This window comes from Carya illinoinensis, chromosome 1 (assembly GCF_018687715.1).
Source record: "Carya illinoinensis cultivar Pawnee chromosome 1, C.illinoinensisPawnee_v1, whole genome shotgun sequence".
NCBI classification, from domain to species: domain Eukaryota; kingdom Viridiplantae; phylum Streptophyta; class Magnoliopsida; order Fagales; family Juglandaceae; genus Carya; species Carya illinoinensis.
In genome coordinates, this window is record NC_056752.1 from 22,604,380 (window position 1) to 22,627,744 (window position 23,365).

The following is a 23,365-nucleotide window of genomic DNA, read 5'->3' on the forward strand; positions in this document are numbered from 1 at the left end:
TTTCTTGCATGCCTTGATTTAGTTTGGTAGTGACTAGAACATTGGTAGACTTAGTTTATTTCTAACTCTGATATTGTTAAAACTAGTCTTAGTAAATATTCTAAGTCAGTATGTTTTTAGATTATTTTCCTGATTTTCTTGGTCTGTTGTTTGTGCTCTTTGATAGGTTTATTTTACATCCGTCAAGTTGGTTTTGTTACCAATCAGCCAAAGGGGGAGATTATAAATGCAAGACTTTGACTAGGACTAGGTGACTAAGATGATAGAGCCTATCCTATCATTAATTTTGTATTTTGAATGAATGTAAATTATTTTAACTTTATTTATAACAATATTAAGTTTACCTAGTAGATATTAGGAATTGTTCTAGATAAGTCAAGTGTGTGAAAATCACAATGAGTCTATAATTATCTAGAGAAGAGTTTGAATTGGAATTTGTTAATGTAGAGAAGATTTAGTACAAGGTGTTAGCATCCCGTCAGGAGAGTGCTTGTGTGTGAGAAAATTCACTTGAGAATTTTCTAGTCATTTATCTCTCTTTGAGTTTGATTGTATTCCATGTTTGAGATTGATTGGTTGTGATTCTGCAACTGGAGTTCCCGAAGAAAAGTCAATATTTGAAGATCGTCAAAAGTTCTAGCTACTACCAATATAGAGGCAAACGAGTCGTTTGTTAGATCAAGTAAGGTAGTCAATTAACAAAGATTTTGTAATTGAGACTTGCTTGTATCTTATTTTCAAATAATAAAATTACTTTTTAGAATTTGGCTATCCCGTAGGGTTTCACCTTTAAATAGTTCTTTAAAGAGTTTCACTTCGTTACGAATCTTAGTGTTGTGCAATTTATTTACTTTATGTTTTTACATTATTAAATAAATGCATGGTTGAAGTCTAACCAGTTTGTTGTAATGAATTTGTAGATATTTCTGTTTACATACAAGGGTACTTGGATAATTTCATCATGCATCAACATGCTTGCGGTATTCTGCAAGAGCCCACAGTGGGAAGATGTTTCTATATGGTGGATAGTGTAACATACAGTTACTCTTGAAACATCCAGTGATTTCCTGCATAAAAGGTTAATAAATGGTAAGAAAGCTTTCACACAGTTGTGTGCCCTTGTGCACGTTGTGTAAAGAACATCATGCTAAACTATGTTTTGTAGTGCAAAAAGGAATTCCATTTTCATGTATATTTTCATATTTATTTAAAATTATTTTTTACTTTTCCCTTTTCTTATTTGAACCAATGTGTTCAGGAAAAACAAAAAGGAAACATATTATTTGAAGCAATGCCAAAGAGATATATACCTGTTGAGGAAAATCGCCATCTTCCATTTGAGAATTGATTATCAGCTTTGCAGCACGGTGAAGGGGTGTTGGGTCTCTTTCAGCCTATTGCAAACACAAATTTAAGATCACAATATGACAGAAAATCATATGTAATGAAATGAGAGGTTATATAACGCTGAATTTGTAAACCATAAACTAACCTGTCCAGCATGAATAAGACCCATCATGGCCCATGCAGTTTGTACCACATTTGATCGGTTTCCTTCCAGATGAACATATTCCTATGAAATCAAGATGAAAAGTTTATCTTTCCATCTTGTTCAAAGAAATCTACCCAGCATGGGAATTTTAGAAAGATTAGATAAAAATTTACCTTGTTTGGGCATGATAGATAGCTCTCTCCCCAACCGCCATTATCTCTTTGTGTTTTGAGTAGAAAATCAACGCCTTTGCGCATAGCTAGACAGTTGTTAAAAGTCTTGCCTGCCGCAGCCAACCCTCCAAGTGCAAACCATGAACCATATGTAAAGCAAATTCCCCAATCTCCATACCTAGGAAATGCTTAATCATGTCATTGATCTCTCTAAAAGATGTACATAAAAACAAATATATGTTTGAAATATATCTAATGAACCAGTCTAGGGGCATACCAAGAACCATTGGGCATCTGTATGTCTTCAACGAACGGAGCGGCATTTTTAATGAAATTATCAATCTCATTCTTCCTATGTCTAGGGTACAACTTCTTAAACAAAACTAAAGCCTGGATTGCTGCGGAAGTGCACTCAACATGCTCATGTTCAATGACAATGTCAGCCATGAAATCTACGGGATTAAGCAGCTGAGGAAAAATGAGAAATTAATAAGGGCGGATTTATCAGCTCTAGATAAGTTCTAAAGTTTTTCTAGAGGAATATTTCCAAGTATATTTTGAGATACTTACTTCCAACCACTCTTGGGCTCTAGCAGGCTCCCAAGCAGATAAACCACCATTTTTAGTCTACATTTAATAGAATAGAGCTATTGATAAGAACACAACAAAATCCTGGAGAAAAAAGCTTCAAATAAGTTGAAGTTTGACGTCACCAGTGGATGTCAATCCTCACCTGCAAAGAGAGTATAACATTTACAGCATCATAGAATCGCTCAGGTTCCATTTTCTCACCAACAATTTCTGGTGGCATCATTGAGAAAAGAAGGCAGCACTGAGATACAGAAGAGAATTTCATGAGGAACAGACTAAATGCAACACTCAACTTCATATGAACATTTGAGCAAAGTTATTTACCTTCAAACCTTCTGCAGTGCTATCAGAAAGTTGCCATCCATGACCTTGATCAGAGAAAGTCCACGATCCTTTAGAAATGTGGCGATACATGCTTTTGAAGTCTCCAGAAGGATTGTCCTTGACCTTTACAATTTTAAAGGGAAATGTAATAGTTTAACTTAAAACCGGATGGAGTGATTAAGGGTGTTAGACTTTTGGTTTTCCTAGAAAACCTTTTTGTCTTCCCTAAGGTGGTTCATTCATCTAAGATAATACACTTCATCTATCAAGCATAGATAATTGCCCTTAAATAAATAAAGTGGTTGGCCTTTGCTATTTTTGATGGATGAAATATTGAGGGTAGCCCAAATGTTGTAGGAATAATAAGTAAGGGTCCATAGTCTTGCCTATATAAAGAGGCTTGTGTTTTCCATTAGACCACCCAAAAAAGTACTAAGGCAAGAGACTAGAAAATTTCTACTCTTTTTTGTAGGTTTTCAAACTTTTTAGTTCTCAAACTCAAATGGCTAGAGGTAAAAGATCCTATAGATCTCTTTATTGCTTGGAAAGTTTTACAATTGGTATCAGAGCCAAACCATTTAGCTGTGTTTGAATTACTAGCATTTTGATTTTGTTCATATAATGGGCTTCTGAAATCTAGTTTTGTTCCTTGTTTTATTCTGTTGGCGTGATCAATGGATTTTGTCATAATCTGTATCGAGAGAGAGTAGTCGGGTCATGATTTAAAGTGCATTTGTTTTACTTTTAATTTTTTCTTTGAATTTTTATCCAGATGGTTATATGCTCATAGCTATATTAATGGATTTCAAAGGCATGTTTTGACTTTGGACTTAATTTCAAGCTTTATACATATTGATGGGCCTTTAGGCTAATTTACAGTTAATAGGTTTTTTTTTACCTATTTTAGGAGATGTCCAGTTGTATTTCTTTTTGATAATGAAGGTAATGCCACAGCATCCTTATTATTTAAAAGAATACATAAATAAATTTGGAATCTCATTGTAATTAAATTATAAGTTTTAAATCCGATTTATCCCTATAAGGAAATCTTTAATTTTTGTGATTTAATTTGTATAAGAAAATGATTTTGGTATTGACGATAAAATTTGTCTTCTGCCTATAGGTGTGGATAGTTTTATTTGTTAATAATCGGAATAATTTGTCTTATAAATAAATATAAGTAAATTTATGTAGTTATGCAACTTTTTCCCACAGGAAGGTTAAAATTTACTTGAATTATTTGTTAAAATTCATATCATTAACGTTTTTCTTGGTTTTGCAGCTGTTGTTCCACAATCCTTAGCTGATGGTGTTTATTTTATTCCAATGTTTGATGGCACTAATTATTCTGACTTGAAAGATTTGGTTCATTTTACCTTGGGGTATATGGACCTTGACTTTGCACTCCGTGTGGAGCAACCACCTGCTACCACGGATAAGGATACACAAGAAGTCATCGAAAATCACCAATGGTGGGAGTGATCTAATCGCCTAAGTCTAATGCTCATAAAGTCTCGTATGAGTAATAGCATTAGAGGTTCTATTGGTGATTGCGCTACAATTAAGGAATTAATGTAGGCAATTAAGGAACAGTTTGTTTGCTTTGACAAGGCTTTAGCTAGCACTTTTATCAGGCAATTCACTACTAAAGCCTTTGACATTTCTAAGGGTATGCGTGCATACATTACGGAAATGAGAGATATTGTTTCTCAACCTAAGGTCTTAAAGATAGAGATATCTGAGCCATTCTTGGTCCATTTCATCCTTGACTCACTGCCATCTAAGTATGGACCTTTCAAGATCTCTTATAACACACATAAGGAAAACTGGTCAGTTACAGATCTTTTAACCATGTGTGTGCAACAAGAGGAAAGGATGAAACATGATTGACCTAAAAGTGCAAATATGGTCACGAATGATAAAGTTAAGGCCTAGAAAGGCCAAGGTGGACCTCAAAAGAAAAGGAAGCATAATGTGCCATCAAAATTCAATGGATCTAATAGCAAAAAGGTGACTTGCTTCTTTTGTAAGAAAGAGGGCCTTGTAAAGAAGAGCTGCATCAAGTATAAAGAGTGGCTTGAAAAGAAAGGTAGCTCTATCTCTCTTGTGTGTCATGAATCTTTTTTCATTGATGCTCCTAAACATTCATGGTGGATTGACTCCAGTTCTACAATTCATAATGTGAATAGTCTCACCAAAAGGAAACCAAGAACAAGTGAACTTTGGGTTTTCACCAAAAATAAAGGGTGTTCACAAGTTGTTGCAGTTGGAGCTTTTAGAGTGATTCTCAAATTGGGATATGTTTTGGATTTAAATAATGCATTTTATATTCTATAATTTAGTAGAAATTTAATTTCTGTTTCCAAACTTATTGTCAAAGGTTATAGTTTCCTTTTTGAGAATACTATGGCTATTTTTAAGAATAAAATTCTTGTTAGTTCTGGAACTTAATTTGAAAACTTGTTTAAATTAGAAATTATTCTTCCCGATTTGAGGAGAATTATCTCTCCCTACATTCAGTTGGCATGAAGAGAAATCTTTTGAATGAAAAATCATCTCTATTATGGCATAAGAGATTGGGACACATCTCTATAGAGAGGATGAAGCAATTAATAAAAGAAGGGGTCCTATAGGATCTCGATTTTACTGACTTCAAGAATTGTGTGGACTGCATAAAGGGTAAGCAGACCAACAATAAATCTAGAGATTCAAGAAGGAGCTCAAGTGTTCTTGAGATTATGCACACAAATATCTGTGGACCATTTTCTACCCCTTGCCTGAATGGTCAAAGATATTTTATCTCATTTAGTGATGACTATTCTAGGTATATGTATCTCTATTTTTTGAATGAGAAGGCTCAAGCATTAGATGCTTTCAAAGCCTATAAAGCAGAAGTAGAGAATCAAAGTGAAAAGAAAATCTAGACCGTAAGATCTGATAGAGGAGAGGAATATTATGGTAGGTACATAGAACAGAGACAAATAAAGGGTCCATTTGTAATTTTCCTTCAGGAGGAAGGCATTATTGCCCAATATTCAATGCCTGGTATACCACAACAAAATGGTGTTGCAAAAAGAAGGAACCGTATGCTAATGGATATGGTAAGGAGCATGATTAGTAAATCAAACATGCAACTTTCCTTGTGGATTGAAGCTCTTAAAACTGCAATGTATATATTGAATAGGGTTCCATCCAAATCTATTTCTAAGACACCTTTCAAGTTGTGGAAAGGGTGGAAACCTAGCTTAAATCATATACACATGGGGTTGTCCTACTAAAGTTAAGATATATAATCTTAACATAAAGAAGTTAGACCCAAGGACAACTAGCGGTTTCTTTATTGGGTATCCAAGTAACTCCAAAGGATATAGATTTTATTGTCTTAGTCATAGCCCTAGAATTGTTGAATCTAAAAATGAAAGGTTTTTTGAGAATGTTGAACCTAGTGGGAGTGTGAATCCTCAAGAGCTCACTTTTGAGGAAATACCTGAACATGCTACTTTGCCTTCTTTTGGAGGAACATTGTCTTAAGGCAAAATAGATCTCAAGATCATGCAATGACACCAATTCAAGAACAACATGTCCCCATAAATAAGGTCAATCTAAAGTTATTATGCATTTACAGTATGAGCCAATTGAGTCATCTCCAAATAATGATGTAGTGGCTCTAAGAAGATCCTCAAGAATACTTAGGCCTGCTATTCCAGATGATTACATTGTATACTTAACTGAGTCTAATTTTGACGTTGGACTTCCAGAAGACCCAATTATGTTTTCACAAGCCATGAGTGGAGATAAATCTACATTTTGGTTGGATGCCATGAGGAATGAGTTAGAATCCATTTATAAGAACCAAGTTTGGGATCTTGTAAAATTACCAGAATGGGCGACAATATTTGGCTGCAAATGGGTTTATTAAACCAAACGAGATTCTTCTGGTATTGTCGAACAATATAAAACTAAACTTGTCGCTAAAGAATTCACTCAGAAGGAAGGCATAGATTATCATGAAACCTTCTCTCCAGTCTCTAAGAAGGATTCATTGAGGATAATCATGGATTTAGTAGCTCATTTTGATTTAGAGCTACATCAAATGGATATGAAAACAACTTTTGTTAATAGGGATCTTGATGAAGTGGTATACATGAAACAACCTGAGGGTTTTAGTGATGATAGTCAGAAAGTATGCAAGTTGAAAAAGTCTATTTACGGACTAAAATAGGCTTCTCGTCAATGGTATTTAAAGTTTCACAAGATTTTTATCTCATATGGTTTTATCAAGAATCTTGTTGATAAATGTATATACTTAAGGTCAGTGGGGGCAAATACATTTTCCTAGTCCTATATGTAGACGATAGTCTTCTTGCAAGCAGTGATTTGGGATTATTACATGAGACTAAATCATTTCTCTCCCAAAACTGTGAAATGAAGGATATGGGTGAAGCCACTTATATCATTGGCATAGAGATTCACAGAGACAAGAAACAAAGAGTCTTAGGACTGTCTCAAAAGGCCTACATTGAAAAGGTTTTACAGAGATTTGGTATGAAAGATTGTAAAGCCTCTGTAGCTCCCATAATCAAAGGTGATAAATTTCATAAAAGTCAATCATCTGAAAATGAATTGGAATAAGAGCAGATGAAAATTGTGCGTTATGCATCTGCAATGGGTAGCTTGATGTATGCTCAAGTTTGTACCCGTCCAGACATATGTCTAGCAGTTGGATTATTGGGTTGCTATCAAAGTAACCCAGGTTTTCAACATTGGATAACTACAAAGAAGGTCATGCAGTATTTGCAAGGAACCAAGGACTACATGCTAACCTACAGGCATACAGAAAATTTGCAAGTGGTTGGCTATTCAGATTCAGATATTGCGGGTTGTGTAGACACTAGAAAGTCTACTTCTAGATATATCTTTCTTCTTACTGAAAGAGCTATATCTTGGAAGAGTAAAAAGCAATCTGTAGTTGCTACGTCTATTGTGAAGGCAGAATTCATTACTTGCTATGAGGTAACAACAAAAGCCATGTGGTTGAAGAATTTTATTTCTGGTCTTAAAGTTGTTGATTCCATTCAAAGACCAATAAAGATTCTTTGTGATAATACTACTGCAGTGTTCTTCTCAAAAAACAATAAGAGGGGAAGCAGAAGCAAGCATATCGACAGAAAGTGTTTAAATGTGAGAGAGCATCAAATATAATGTGGTGTATATTGAGCATACTGGTGCAAATTTGATGTTAGCTGATCCAATGACCAAAGGTTTACTAGTAAAATAGTTTCAGGGTCATGTGGATCGTATGGGCCTATCTTAAGTGTAATCTCTCTCATGTTGCTATATATTCCATAAAGAATAAAGTTGAATTCAGTTTCAGTTTTGCGCATAAAGTAATGAATTCGTCGTATCCATTGGGTGATTAAGTTTGACCCGAATGACTTTTATTAGTTGTTTGTAAAGTATTTTAAGGGATACTATGTATTGTGGCGCATGGAAGGGAAATGCTCACTATAAAGAGCAATACTACCATAGTTCGTATATAGAATACCTTGACAAAATTGAGGGCATTATTTTGGCCATTTTAGTTTTACCTATTAAGTGAACCAAGTGGAAGAATGTTAGACTTTTGATTTTCCTAGAAAATCTTTTTGTCTTCCCTAAGGTGGTTCACTTCATCTAAGATGATACACTTTATCTATCAAGCATAGGTAATTGCCCTTAAATAAATAAAGTGGTTGACCCTTGCTATTTTTGATGGATGAAATAATGAGGGTAGCCCAAAAGTTGTAAGAATAATAAGTAAGGGTTCCTAGTCTTGCCTATATAAAGGGACATGCACTTTTCTTTCTAATTTTTCATTGAATGTTCATGGCTTGCTGGGAGAGAAAGAGAGAGAGAGAGAGAGCTAGAGGGAAAGAGAGGGTGAGAGGCGAGAAAGAGAAAGAAAATGAGAGAGTGATTTGCTTGTTGACTGTTGTAGTGCGATTTTATTTTATTTTTTCCTAGAAAATGTGTTGGAATTTTATTAGAAGATGTAAAATCACTTATGCAAGATGTCCGGCCTCTAGCTAGCCTCTCCCTTAGTATTTACACTTTTTAAAAGAAAAATGTATATTTGACTATTATGGTGGAGATATGCTTTCAGAATAGAAAGTAGAACCTGAGATTTCTTTATGAAGTCATGCCCTCTGGCTAGTGTAGGTCCAATTTCATCATTTAGATTACTTGCAAGCAAAGCTTGAATGGCAAAACAAGTATCCCATGCTTGACTACCAAAACTCTGCATACAAATGGCAGATATCAAAATCCGTAGTTCTTTTTCACTCAAGGACCCTCTGCACTTACAAACTTAAAGCTAGAGGACCAGAGAATGGATTACGGTTCATTTTAATGCATATATTTATACAACTAACTCTAGAAAGAGATTTAGGTAAGGAAATTTGCAGTAACCTGCATCTTGATTCCATCTTCAGCAACCCATATGTAATCTGGGATCCTGCTAAGATGCTTTTTGAAATAATCCCCCTTTGGATCTTCAACCCAACAAGCAAGCATACATAACACCTGTTGAGTTTAAATTGCATCAGGATTACTGTCATATGTATAGCCTAAATAGATAGAAGCTCTCCATTGTTTGCTCTTTATTGTATAATCACAATACCTTTTCCACACTTCCAATGTTAATGTATCGACTGTTCTCATCTTCATAATGAATGTGTTTCATTGTTACTTGAAGAGCCTTGTCTCTAACCAACTTGTTAAGGGGCAGCGAGTGAGAAGGGGCTCAGTGAACAAGTATAGACTATCCCAAAGCAGATCTTGTACCCAATGATGGGGATAGTAGATATCCTCTTGTAGTAATATAGCTTTGATTAAAAATGTGTTTGGAAGTATTTTCAAAAGTATCTATAGCGCATAAAACTTTCAAAATAAGAGCTTTGCTCCTGTTGAGTTATGTCATCCAATTTTTATGTTGAATGACCATACATTTTATCATTTAAGTTTATAGTAATTTGAAAAGTCATGTGAATAAATGTTGTGCAATATGGAATTTTATAGATCTGAGAAACTTCTACTCTTTTCTATATAACTCTTAGTCTTTTTTCCTCTATACTTAATGTATTGCAATTACAAATCGAAAAAGTCAAGTTCAGTCGCACATTTGATAGTTGATTGACTAGTTCTTAGCAATGACCAAGTATTAATCGTGAGGAGCAATGAAGTTACAGTAATTATTATGTAATCTTAAAGTATGGAAACTTCGTACTGTCACACTCCTCCATACTTATATAAACAATTTTAATGGCATGTCATCCTTTGATTGGATGAAAGTAACACATCATCCATACTTCCGGAGTACCTAATAATTTTCCATGAAGATAAAACATACCTTTGCACATAGATGACGCACACTCCTCCAGTTAATCTCATTGTAAGGCTCATTGTAGAGCTCCTCCCTCAATTGAAGAATGAGAGGTGTGATTGGGCCTACGAACCGTTTCCCATATAAATATGACATGGGCATGTACACCATTCGGCAGTAACACCACATTTTTGCTGCATTTAGGAGTAAAACAGAAATGTTGAATTAGGAAAGTTTTATATATTGTGAAGAGCAGAAAGTAAAACATTTGTAGCAAACTAGCAATAGATGTTTCAGAAAGAAATGAAGTTTGAGGATGTTTAATGAAGCAGTAACTAGACATGTACAAACCTGGGTGCATTGGAAGAAATGAAGGAAGGATCCAAAACTCTGGTGGCATTGGGTTGCTTCCAATCCACTCGAACACACCAAGTATCTACATACATGGAATGATGATGAATAGTCAATTCTCAGCAAATAAGCATTATGTGTGATTTAACTTGCTATTTTCCACTCCGAAAACTTTGGTTCACACTGGAGGGAGAGATGCATACCGAAAGCCATGTCTTTCCCCAAGAAGGAATGTGAGTAGCACCACCATGATCAAGGATCCACTTTCGGGCTCTTTCACAAGCATTGTCCTGACCACCCTCAGGTCCTTCCCCGAGTATACGCATACATATGTAGCTGAGAGTGGTGCAAAACATGATACTATGGCCTTCTATGTGGAGTCCCCACCCACCATCTTCATTCTACATTATACATATATTTGCACTAGACTTAATTTAAACTTTGAAAAAGAAAAAAAGGTACAAAACAGGGAGAGAAAAAAGAAAATTCTATAGAAAAAGATAATCCTAATATGTAAAGCTTCATAGAATACATTATACCTGATGACAGTATATGTATCGAAGGATTTCCTTTTGATGCTCAGCAGGGAACACTGTATTAAGATGCCCTGTAATGTACATACACATTACCTGCAGTTTTTTGGAATGAAAATAACACAGGCATTAGCAGATATGCCTAATACCATTGTCCAGTGGTACATATTAGACAAATTAGACTCTGAGTAAAATATTTTTTAATGCTAGATACAAGCCTATGTCACTTTTGTTTTTTTGTTTTTTTTATAGTGATTAAGTAATATAATGCTAGATACATACTGATATTTTAAAATGGTAGGTCCTACTTCATAAAGTGATGATCAGAGTGATAAATAAATAAAAAATGACAATGGAGATGAGTGTCTCACCAAGGGGGGAATAAAAAACAATGGACCAGCATTTTCAGCAGGCCAATGGCCATCAATGGCCTGCAAGGCCGAGTAGAAATGGATAGCCCTCCTCAATGCGGTTGTGGCCTTTTCATATGTGATTTCCTCTCCATCCTCTACCTTTTCTTGGGGGATTGTTTGTTGGAAGTTTTTCTCTCTAAGAAACTGCAATTGTTTTCACAAATAAAAAAGGACTATATTATTAAAAAAAAAAAATTTAAGCATTAAAAATCTCAAAACTTAGTATAATATAAGCTTCAAGATCACTTTGTACACACAATTAGTCAGACCAATATCATCAACTATTAAAACAAATAGATGTTCCAAATGTCCAAAACAGCATATGCAAATGCCATGATCACTAGGTTAAAAGTTAATAAAAAAATGCTAGCTGCTCTTTCATCTAATCTTTAGTTTAAAATAAAATAAAATAAAATAAAATTTCCCAGGCAATAGCTAGAGTCCAACCTATGGTCATATTAGGTTGTATGTGGAGCTTGGTTTATGAGTAGAAAATCAAGAAACAGAGAGTTCGCTCGACTGTAACTTGATTTGGCACTCGAGGCGCTAAGGCCCTAATACACTAAGGATGTGATGAGTTAAGGATAAGATGCTAAAAAGCCTTAACCCCAACTTGGGAGATATAAAGTTTTAAGTCTTTCTTGGAGGACACAAAAAAATAGGCCCAATGTAAAGGACATAAAGCCATTGGGCCTAACTTATTAAGAGAATGAAGGCCTTAGGCCCAACTTGGAAGACATAAGATTTTACACCTTACTTATTGGACACAAGACTATGGGCCTAACTTATTAGGCCCAAAACATTAGGCCTAACTTAGTAAGCATAAGACCATTGGGCCTAACTTAGTAAGATTCAAGACTTTTACCCAATTGAGGAAAGACCCAAAGATTAGGACCCAACCTAGTAGGCCTCGCAAATCTAAAGATAAGGTCCATTCAATACCCACGCCAAATCCCACACCCAAGGCTTGCACATAAGACCCAATAAGTCCAACCCACAAGGCCTAAAAGCCTTGTCTTTCCTTTTTATCCTACTAATTGAAGCCCACATACACCATACTATTGGTTTCCCTCAACTCCAAGAAGTTTCACATGCCTGATGCCCCTAAGGTTCCCACTTGACCATAATTAAGTTCCTAACTTGATTTAAGGGCATTAATCAACTTACACATGATTAGTGACTTCAATACCATGTTTTAAGCTTAATATTTCTTCAAATCATTTCCTACATTTTTATGTGAAATTTATTGATTTTATTATTGATTTGAATTGTTCTTAGACTAATTTAGAAGTTTAGACTTGACCCAACACATGGAAATGGAAGCAAAGCTATGTCAATGCCCAAGTCACCATCAATTGGCACCTAGGTGTACCTTCATGTGCATTACACCAAATCACTCCCTAACCCATGCCATTTACACCATTTTCTCAAGGAAAACTTCATTATTTACACTCCACCTTAACCCTCCTAGTTCAGTTCTAGCATTGGACAAATTGGCTCCAAGAAACCAAGCCATGAAATCCAACCAATTCCATTACAAGCCTAGTTGAAACCAAACCGAGTGGCCTTGGGTTTCAATTGAACTTTCTGCACCTATTTTGGTCACTACTCCATGCCACCTCCCTTTTTGTCACTTGGAAGTCCTTCAAGGCCTTCAAGTGAAAGTTTACCCAATTAACTCCCCAAGGCAGCCCAACTGATTGGCTCAAAGAGAGCACTCATTTGAAATCACTTGGTTGAACCATCACCAATTTCACCTCTTGCTTTTTCTGCCCAAGCATGATCACTTGGCAGCCACTTATGCCTCTATTCCTCACCTGAAAAAGCTTTCAAATGATTGTCATAATGCCCCCAAATCAGACCAAGAAGAAGGGAATCAAAATCTGGACTTTGCCTTTTTTGAGTAGTTCCCATTTGATTTTGTTTGTTTATTTTTCTGCACCAATGCAGCCCACTGCACCTATGGCCTTCTTCTAACTCCTTTAGAAGGTTTCATTATGAAGATTTAGGTCACTATTCAGCTGACCAAGCCATGACAAATCTCACTCAAGCACTCCACCACCCACACGCACCAATCACAACACTTCCCTTCATCCAAAACCAATGTCCCCCTCCCCTCTTGAAGCCTATAAATACCTCCCTCACTTCCTAATTTCTCTACACCTCTCCTACAAGCCTTCTCTTGAGTCTTGAGAGCATTTCTCCCCCTTAGTGAGCAATAGAGTGAAACCGAGTAAAGTTCTTGAGAGTTCTTGAGTGAAGTTGTTTTGGAAGCTTTAAGGACCACGATTTCTGTAAGTGATCTTGTCTTATCTTTTGTAAGTGTTATAATGACATGTTAGGCTTTAATTTATGACATGGGAATAAGGTTTTGATTTATTTTAATTAATGTTTAGCATGCTAATGTCAAACCGGGTCAAATTTGATGTTTTGATGAAATAAATTACCTTGGGTCAAATTTGTAGCCATGGCATGACTTCATATGATTGTATATGATTCAGTAATGTCTTGGAATGAATTTTGAAGGTGTAATTTCGAGATTGGAAGCATGCCATAATAGGACTTAATTCTATCTTGTGTTGATTATCTAGCATGCATAGATTTTGATTAGTTTATGCTTAAATTATGGGATTTTGATTATTTTACCTAAGCTTGAATAATGTGTCTTTAGAAAAGATGTTTGGGATAAGAATGCAAATGCATGATTTAACTAAGTTTTGAAACATCTTTGGATAAGGAAAGCTAGAAACATCATGCATATGCTTAATGGATGGTTTAGTGAGAATTAAGGTCTTGAAGCCATGTTTAAGTGTTGGGATGAACTAGTTTGACCTAATGCCTACATTGATGCATTGATGCATGCAACGGGTTGATGATTTTTGGCATTGTTGTGATTTTATTTTTAAGATTCTAAGGTCATAGATGGATTTAGAACATAGAAAATATAGGGTTTGTGAAGTTTGGTGAATTTTAGGCCAAAAATACAAATAGTGAAAATTTAGGGCCTTAATGGAATTTTGCTAAGTAGAGGGGCAGTTTTGTAAATATTGAATTTTTGAACCCTTTGACATTGAAAATCTTCCTTAGAGGTTCAAATCCTAACTTAGCATAACTTTGATTATAGATGCTTTGATTCTCTAAACTAAGAAAGTTGGTAAGTTAGATTCTAACTTATTCTTAGATAATTTATTTATGATTCTTGTATAAACGCCACATTCATAATAAATGTCGTTTTAAGCATGAAACATCATATGATACATCATTGAGCATTTTATTACTTGTTTACATGACATGTGAAGTTTTCACCATTTTTAGCATATTGCATATAAATGTAATTTTCACATGAAAGCTTGCTATATATCATGCCATGAAATACATTTTCAAGTATAACATAAAAATAATTTTTGTCATGACTCCAGAAGCTAGAATGGAGAATTATCCTAGTGGAACTCCTCTGTCTACTCTGAAGTGAGTAAAAATGGAGTGATAACCCCTGGGTTGACAAAGAACAATCAACAAACTTCAAATGGGTTCTTTTTAAAAAATTTCAGAGCAAAGTAAAATGTTATGTCACCTAAGGCTAGTGGATGTATATGTTATGATGTTATGTTATTTTACTAATGCATTGAGAATGATGTCTATAGAGAAAGACTTAGTGTCAACATAAGTTGTGCTACAGTCAGCGGCAAATGCTCATGGTGTGTATGGGGAACTGTATCACTACCATATGTAGGTTAATGATGGCTTTAATAACGATGAAATGTAATTATTTTTAAAGCAATGAGGTATGAATTGTTCTCTTTCGAAATATCATGTTTTTGAAATGAGAAAGTGAAAAATGTCCTCTGAAAGAAATGTGAATTAAAGTTTTTCTAAGAAACATTGAGGAACCTGGATGAGAGACAAATACGGATTTCTCTTCTGCATAACATTGCATGCATGTCATGTTTATCATTAATCATACATATCTTATCTCTGTGCAAATTGTTTGTTTAACCTATTGAGATTTTAAGTAAATCTCACCCTTGTGGACCCACTATCATTCCCCCTCGGAATGATAGAAGTTGTGTCAAGACCGGTAGAGGATGAACATGATGGACTGCAGGATATAGATGGTTGAAAATGAGTCAGACATTGAGAGAATTGTAGATATAATTTTGTTGCTCATAAGCATTGACTCTTCATACTTCATAGCATATGAAAGAGTTTATCTAACCATGGGACTTGGATTAAGTATCTTGTATTAAGGAAATGCTATCCTTAAGTTTGAACTTATGGTTATTAATATTATTGGGATGTTAAGTTCATTCTGGCATAAACTTTTATAAGTCACCTTATTTTTCGTTGCGATTATTACATACTGCTAGTTGCATACTAAGATATATTGCATATTAACTATCATGAATGGGTGTATGTAACCTTGTGTTGTATGTCCCGATGCTCCAAGTCTCCCTTCCATCCCAAGTAGAGGTTGGGGGCATCACAGGGTAGTATCAGAGCAATATTGTCTTTGGGTAAGACCACATGTCCTTAGGAATGTTTTGCTAGAATGTAGGTTGGAATCTTTAGTTTGAATAGGCTTGAGTCTTGAAGAATAGAGCTCGGTCTGATATGTGTAAATCTCTGGATTTGGAAGATTAAGGCAAGATGGTACGTGACAGGCGAGAAAGGATTGTTGAATGCTCTAGTGCCCGCGGTGAACAAGATCCCTTGTCGGATGGCAAACATGCTTTGGCATATGTGATTCACCAAATGTCAAAAACAATGAAGTAGTAACAGGAGATTATCCTTAGGTAGAACCAATAGCAGCAACAGCACCAGGTGGAAAGGCAAGATAATGCTGAGATTAGGGGTTGCACATATCAGAAATTCCTGATATATAGATATCCCAACTTCCTAGGAATAGAAGGATCCCTAAGAGCCAATAAATGGCTACTAGGTTTGAAAGAACCTTCGAGATCAGCGGCTGTACTGAAGAGCAAAAAGTACAATACGCTGGCCATCTACTACAAGGAGAAGCCGAAATCTGGTGGGATACTAAGAGACAGCTACTGGTGCGAGAGCTTGGTAACATAGCTGCTTTAACCTTGGATAAATTCTAGGACGAGTTTGACAATAGATTATTCTCAGAATCCATTATGCGGCAAAAAGCACAGGAGTTTGCAACCTTGGTGCAAGGAAGCCTCCCGGTTGAGCAATACACTGCTACATTTATGGAGCTAGGAAGGTTCATTCCACACCTAATAGCCATAGAAAAGATGCAAGTTCAAAAGTTTCAAGGAGGACTGCAACCCTATATTCGCAGTTACATAGCCAGTTTTCATATTGATAACTTCCAAGAGTTAGTCAATGCGGCCATAATAATGAAAGCGAAGCAATGAAACGTTTCGACTCAAATTAGCATGGAGAGGAAGAGGGTTTCTCCCTTCACTGTGGGAGGAAGTAACATCAAGAGGAGGATAGTACAAGGATCTAACAAGGGAAAGGGTGTTATGCCTACCTCACTCGCTACCTGTCGAAAGTGTGGAAAGGTCCACAGTGGAGAATGCAAATTTTTATTAGGGGTATACGTCAAATGTGGTCAACCTGGCCATATGATTTAGGAATGCCCTTAGAATACACAAGAAGGCATAAATGCTCCAAACCCTAGTAATAAGCCGAATCAAAGGCCATGTGCCCAAGCCTGTGTTTATGTTATTACCCTTGCTGATATAGATGAGGAAGCACCAGGAGTTGAAGAAAAGGAAGTCATTACTCCTATTTCCCTTAGTACCCTTGTCTGTTTTTATAGAAACTAGCCTTATAAATTTAGCTACTAGGTTTATGGTAGTTCGTGTTTATGCTCTAGGTAATATCATGCTATATGGATATAGACATGTGCCTTATTTGACTCTGACATAATGAAGTCTTTCGTGTCAGCGACATTTGCATGAACTTGTAACCTACTGACATAATCATTACCTTAGACCATAATAGTTACGATTCCCGATGGAAGTACAATCTACTATACCCAAGTCCTCACGAATTTTCCCAAGTCTAGATGGAAGGAATAGGAAGAAGATATTATTATTTCCAGTCTATTGAGGTTTGATTTGATATTAGGAATGAATTGGTTATCCAAACACTATGCCAAGATGGACTGCCACAGGAAAGAGACTGTGATCGACTCACCTAAAGTTGATAGGATCCATTTTATAGGAGGAACTATAAAGGCTATTCCCCTTTTTGATCTCAACTTTTAGAAACTACATCGCTAACATTGTTGTAGCCTATCTAGCTTTGATAGTTGAAAACTCTAGTGGGGATAAGGAGATTCAAGGGATACCTGTAGTTGAGGAATTTTTTAAAGTTCACAGACGACTTACCAAGATTACCCCAAGTAGGGAAACAGAGTCTATTATTAAGGGTGTTCATCCAAGCTGGATTTTTATCGGCCCTGCCCGAAACTCGGATAACCGGATTTCAGTTACGGTTTTCGGCCTGGGGCAAACCCGAGTCAAAACTGGTAATTGTAATAACTGGTACATCTGGTCTGAACCCAGGTATGAAACTCGGGTTCTGTATTTAATACCTGGTACAACTGGATTTGTATAAAATGAAAAATCCCTCCCCCAGGTCCCAACCCCCCCTCTCTCTCTCTCTCTCAAGCGAAATCTAGCTACGAAACCCTAACCGCCATGTCTCACGTGGCTCATCTCCCTCTCCCTCTCTCTCTCGCTCGCATGAAACCTAGCTTTGAAACCCTAGCCATCACCATGTCTCACGGGTTTTTCACTATCTCGATGATTACTTGATGGAAAGGAAAGCAGATATGGGAAGAAGGTGATCCCTCTGTTTTGAGCGCCAAATCCCTTGCCATCACCGTCATCCTCATGACCCAAAGGTTTGTTCTCTATGATTTGGGTCCCTTCTTTGTTTAGCTTTTGTTCTCTGCTACGGCTTGTGTAGCTTTTGTTCAAGCCAAATCTATTGCATCCTTCTTCAGATATTTTAGGGTTTTTTCCTATTGTTACTTTGTTAATTTGAGTATGTTTTGATGATAATGTTTGAATGTAAAAGATTTAAGGAAATATTTTTGTGGGTCAGATCTGTGCTAGCATATTTACTGTTACTTTCGAGACTGTTACTTTCGAGAGATGCACTAGCTTGGCATCTTGTAGTCATGTTAGATTACCCATCACCATGCATAGCCCCACATCTAACAGAGCACAATAGCTCATATTCTGACATGGTATGAGGCTCATACAATACTTATAGCACTGGATCAGTAAAATTACTTGTTAGTTTTTTTTCTTGTCACTAAAGAAAATTAATTAATTTAAAAATATGCTTTACTTAATTTTAGTTTGCACGAGTTCTTATCCATTTTCTTTTCAAGTTCTGTACCAATTGAAATGGGATGTTTTGTTGCTCTTTAATGGAAGGCTGCTGAATTCTTTATAGTTTGTTGTTCTTGCTGTCCTTTTTAGTTCACTATTTGTTGCTTTGTTAATGATGCTTTTATCTCAAATTGCAGTTGAGCTTGATGAAACCTAGTGCTACTATACCTTCATCGGGGTCAGAATCAATTCCCAATGTGATGCATTTTGATAGCCCTCCGCCTATAGCTAGTCCTAGTGGATATTATATATTTTTTCATATTTTTTTTTAATAATTATACTTTTAACATAATTGTTTTTCATCATATAGAGATGATTTTGAATAATGGTTTGAATATAGACAGTTGAAGAATATGAGGTATTTCCACTTCCTTTGTTATATGTGTTATCTAGAAATATAGCTTTAAGTACATAATCTATATACTCCCTCTTATCATTTGTTTAAATTGTACTCATCAAACAGTATATTGATCATCTGTGTTAATCAAGAAGGTAGTACATCTTTCTATCAACTTTCTAAATGCTAAACAGATGCAATTTTCAAATAGGCCCACTACATTATGAGTTGCCTTCCATGTGAAAAGAGACCTTTTTAAGTGCATTTTAACTAGCATTAAATGCTGAAGTGATGGCCCTAATAATTAACTTCAATTCACAATCAGAGAAGCGTAAAAAGGATTTGTTGGCCAAAATGGTGTTGGAAGAGCATCGTGATTGGGAGATGTCTAAGATTATGAACAAATTGCTTCCTGATTGAAAGAAAACTATTGAAAAACCTTCACAAGCAAGAAAGGTACCCTCTTTTCCTACACTCTTGTAGGTTGTTGGGTTTACCCTTATTTATAGTAAAACCTTTCTAATAATTTGATTGTTTCCAATTAACTCTCACCCTTTGCAGTGGGTAAAAGCAAGTTGACATTTTAGTCTATATGTTTTTTGCCAGAGGAGTAATGATGCTACTCCTTAATCATGCAAGAGTAGGGCAGAGCCACCCATAACTCCAATCAGCTTATGGGATGCAACTCAGGTACTCATTCTTTTCCCAATTGTGATGCTTTTGGGGTGGGGTGGAGGTGATTAGGTAAAGGCCTGCTCAGAGATTTGAATATGCTTTCAATTGCTTTCATTTTGCATAAACATGTCTCTTAACATTTAGTTTTTGCTTCATGGTTATCAAAGCATGCCTACTATTAGTTTCTAAACCTAGGCTTAAAGAAAAATCTATTTGCAAGCTTGCTTATTGGTACAAAAAACACGTCACTAATGTAAATAACTGCTGCACCAGCTGGCGTACATACCAGCATATAAGTAGTAGAACTCTTGCTTTTATGTTTGTTTCTTCATACTTATTGTAATTTTTTCCTGTGATTCATTGTTCCCTTTTTTCGTTCGATAAGTAAATAAACCCCTGAGACTCATATTTCCTTGAACCACATTAATAGGAAATGTCCAGTGCACAAAATCAAGGTAATCATTCCGCAAGCAGTCGTGGGAGCTGGAGCTTTAAGTCATAAGATTAGGTTTGATATCTTTACTTAAAATATCAGCAGGCCAATTAATAATTTTTAATAATTTAGATGATATATTGGTTTTGTTTCAACATGTATATCTTGCAGATAAGCTTGGACAAACAATGGCTATTCTAAGACAAGAAATTCATCAGAAACTAAATTCAATTTTGGAGGAATGCATTGATTGCATGAAGTAGACATATTATGTATTGGTGGCTCTATGTAATCTACTTTTGATATGGAATTTCATATATTGTAATTTGGTTTTTGTAATGTAATGTATAAATACCAAGGGGGCTAGAGTGGAGTGTGAGAAATATTTGGGCTTACCTGCTATGGTAAGGAGGTCTAAATATAATACCTTTAGAGGGATAAAGGATAGAGTTTGGAAAAAGGTGAATAATTGGAAAAATAACGTTTTGTCTCCAACAGGGAAAGAGATACTGTTGAAAGCAGTAGCCCAAGCAATTTCAAACTACCACATGAATGTGTTCAAACTGCCGAAGAGGCTTTGTAAAGAAATGGCTACTTTAATGGCTAGGTTCTGGTGGGGATTTAAGCAAAATGACAAGAAAATCTAGTGGTGTAGTTGGAGTAAGATGGGTAGATCAAAAAATGAAGGGAGTTTGGGTTTTAGGGAATTTGATAGCTTCAATAACGCTCTTCTTGCTAAACAATGTCAAAGGGTGTTGACATTCCCTCAGTCTATGGTAGCAATGGTGCTAAAAGAAAAGTATTTTAGACATGTTGACCTGCTAAAGGCTAACCTATGCCAGAGACTCTCACTAATATGGAGGAGTTTGTGGGGTTCATTGAACTTATTGAGAAAGGGACTGGTATGGAGAGTTGGGAATGGGTATAATATAAGGATTTGGGGGGATAAGTGTGTCCCTAGACCTTCTTCATACAGAATTCAGTTTCCTGTTCTTCATGTAGATGCTAAAGTGAGGGAACTAATGGTGAAGGATGGAAGGAGGAAGTGGTGAGAGCCATTTTGAATGAAGGAGATGCTGATCTAGTTTGTAGAATTTCCTTAAGTCAAACAGGCATGCAAGATAAACTAATTTGGGCTCATACAAAAAATGGTGTTTATAGTGTAAGGAGTGCATATCACCTTGAGATGAGTTGGAAAAAGAAGCTTAAAGGGGATGTCTCAAAAAGGAAAGATGAAGGGTGGAAGGTGCCATGGTGGCTAAGGGTCCCTGGGGTTCTGAAAATGTTCATGTGGAAGGCTCTCACTGACAGCTTACCTACTAGAAAGAATCTTGTGAAAAGAAACATAGTTGTGAAATCTTGTTGTCCCATATGTGAATTGGAAGAGGAATCTATTGGCCATGCTATCTGGAACTGTGTGAGTGCTTCAAATGTGTGGACTGAGATAGAGAGTCCTATGCAGAAATGGGGGTGCAGTGAAGGGGATCTTTATGTAGTCTAAGTAAAAATGGTTAAGCGTCTATAACAGAAACAACTGGAGTTGGTTGTATCAGTTATGACAAAGATTTGCTTAAGGAGGAACTAGTTTGTTTTCGAGAATGTGTTTACTGACCCGAAAATTCTCTTCAAGCAAGCTATGGATAATTTAGCAAAGTTTCAGTTGGCACAAGAAGCAGCTATTATTGGGCAAAGTGGCAGAGGTAGTGCTGTTGAGAGGAACCTGAGCAGATGGCAGAAGCCTGCACTTAATTCAGTGAAAGCTAATTGGGATGCGGCTTTAAAAGAAAAGGAAGGGAAGATGGGAATGGGAGTAATCATCAGGGATGAATAGGGTGAGGTCCAAGCTTCACTATGTGGTTCGAAGAAATGGGTAACTAAACCAGATACGACAGAGATCCATGCACTATGGAGAGCTTTAAATCTGTGTGCAGAGCTAAGTTTTGCAAATGTAGTGTTTGAAGGGGATGCTATGGGTGTTGTCAAAGCTATGAATGGAAGGGAGGAGAACTGAAAATGGATGGACAGATGATTGAACACATTAAAGTAATCTTGAAGAACAAACCCAATTGGGTAGTACATACATACAGAGAATGTAATAGTGTAGCTCACAATTTAGCTAGATATTCTTTGAATGTAAGTGATGAGTGTTTCTGAATCGAAAGTGTACCTGAGGAGATATTGAATGTTGTCATTCAAGATAAACTTTGTTCTAACTGATAGTGAATACAAATAGGAGGTTTCATTTTGAACCTCCTTTTTATTTCAAAAAAAAAAAAAAGGGTTTGCTATTTGTTAGAAAGTTTGGGTCTTTTTACAAAAAGTTTGGTATTGATGATTAGCTTTTTCTTAATGGATGTTTTAAGTATGGTTTTAAACTTAGGATAGGAACATCTTTGTTGCAAAATTTTTATTTTATCATGAGTTTTGAAGTTGGAAGAAATTGCAACAAAAATCAAGTGAAATGGCCTATGGATGTTTCGGCCATAGTGAGTTTCTCATAGTTGTGAATTGTTTTAAATTTTTCTTAGTTGATATTTGAGTTTAGGACAAAATTTACATGAGGAATGTAAATTTTTGTAGTTTTTGAAGTTAAGATGTGAAATCCTTAAGTTAGGGGTAAAATAGTCATTTTCCCATATGTAGAGGGTAAAATGATAATTTTATTCTAAGTTGTCTCTTTTACACTTTTCTAATTGTTAGTAATTAAATTTCTAACATTTAGATTACCCTCTTACAGTTCTTCATGTTTCGAGCTTTATTTCCGTAGAACGCGACAATCGAGATAAGTTAGCTCTTAACTTACTATTAGTCTACTATGTATGTGTGATGGGTAAAAGAAGTACAATTTATATATGTATATTACCATATATGCCATGCCATGCCACATCATTACATGCTTATCTATTATGCATGATTTATTTAGTCTTGAATATTTATCTGTTATACAATCTATTCTATCATGTATTGCTATATGTTATAAGTATGCCATGTTAAGTATGCCATATGTTACATGTATGTTATATCATGTAATTTTCATTGTTTCAAGTATGTTATGTTAAGTATGTTGTTTGTTACATGTTATGTCATGTATGAAATGTTGTCTGTTACATATTATGTCATGCTACAAAATATTTTTATCTCAAGTAAGTCATGTCTTTTGAGTTATGTTCAAGTCATGTTGTGTTATGTCAAGACTTCTATCCTTTCATATTCCAGTCACATTTCATCTCAAATACAGTTTGTGTATCTCAAGAACAATCTTTCAAGTCATGTCAGGTCAATTATGTCTAGGATACTCGCGATG

General features: G+C 35.8%; 1 pseudogene; it reads right to left on the reverse strand.

The window, feature by feature from the left end:
* Positions 1-839: 839 nt before the first annotated feature.
* Positions 840-11,384, reverse strand: LOC122302196 (annotated as a pseudogene).
* Between the last annotated feature and the right edge of the window lie 11,981 nt (positions 11,385-23,365).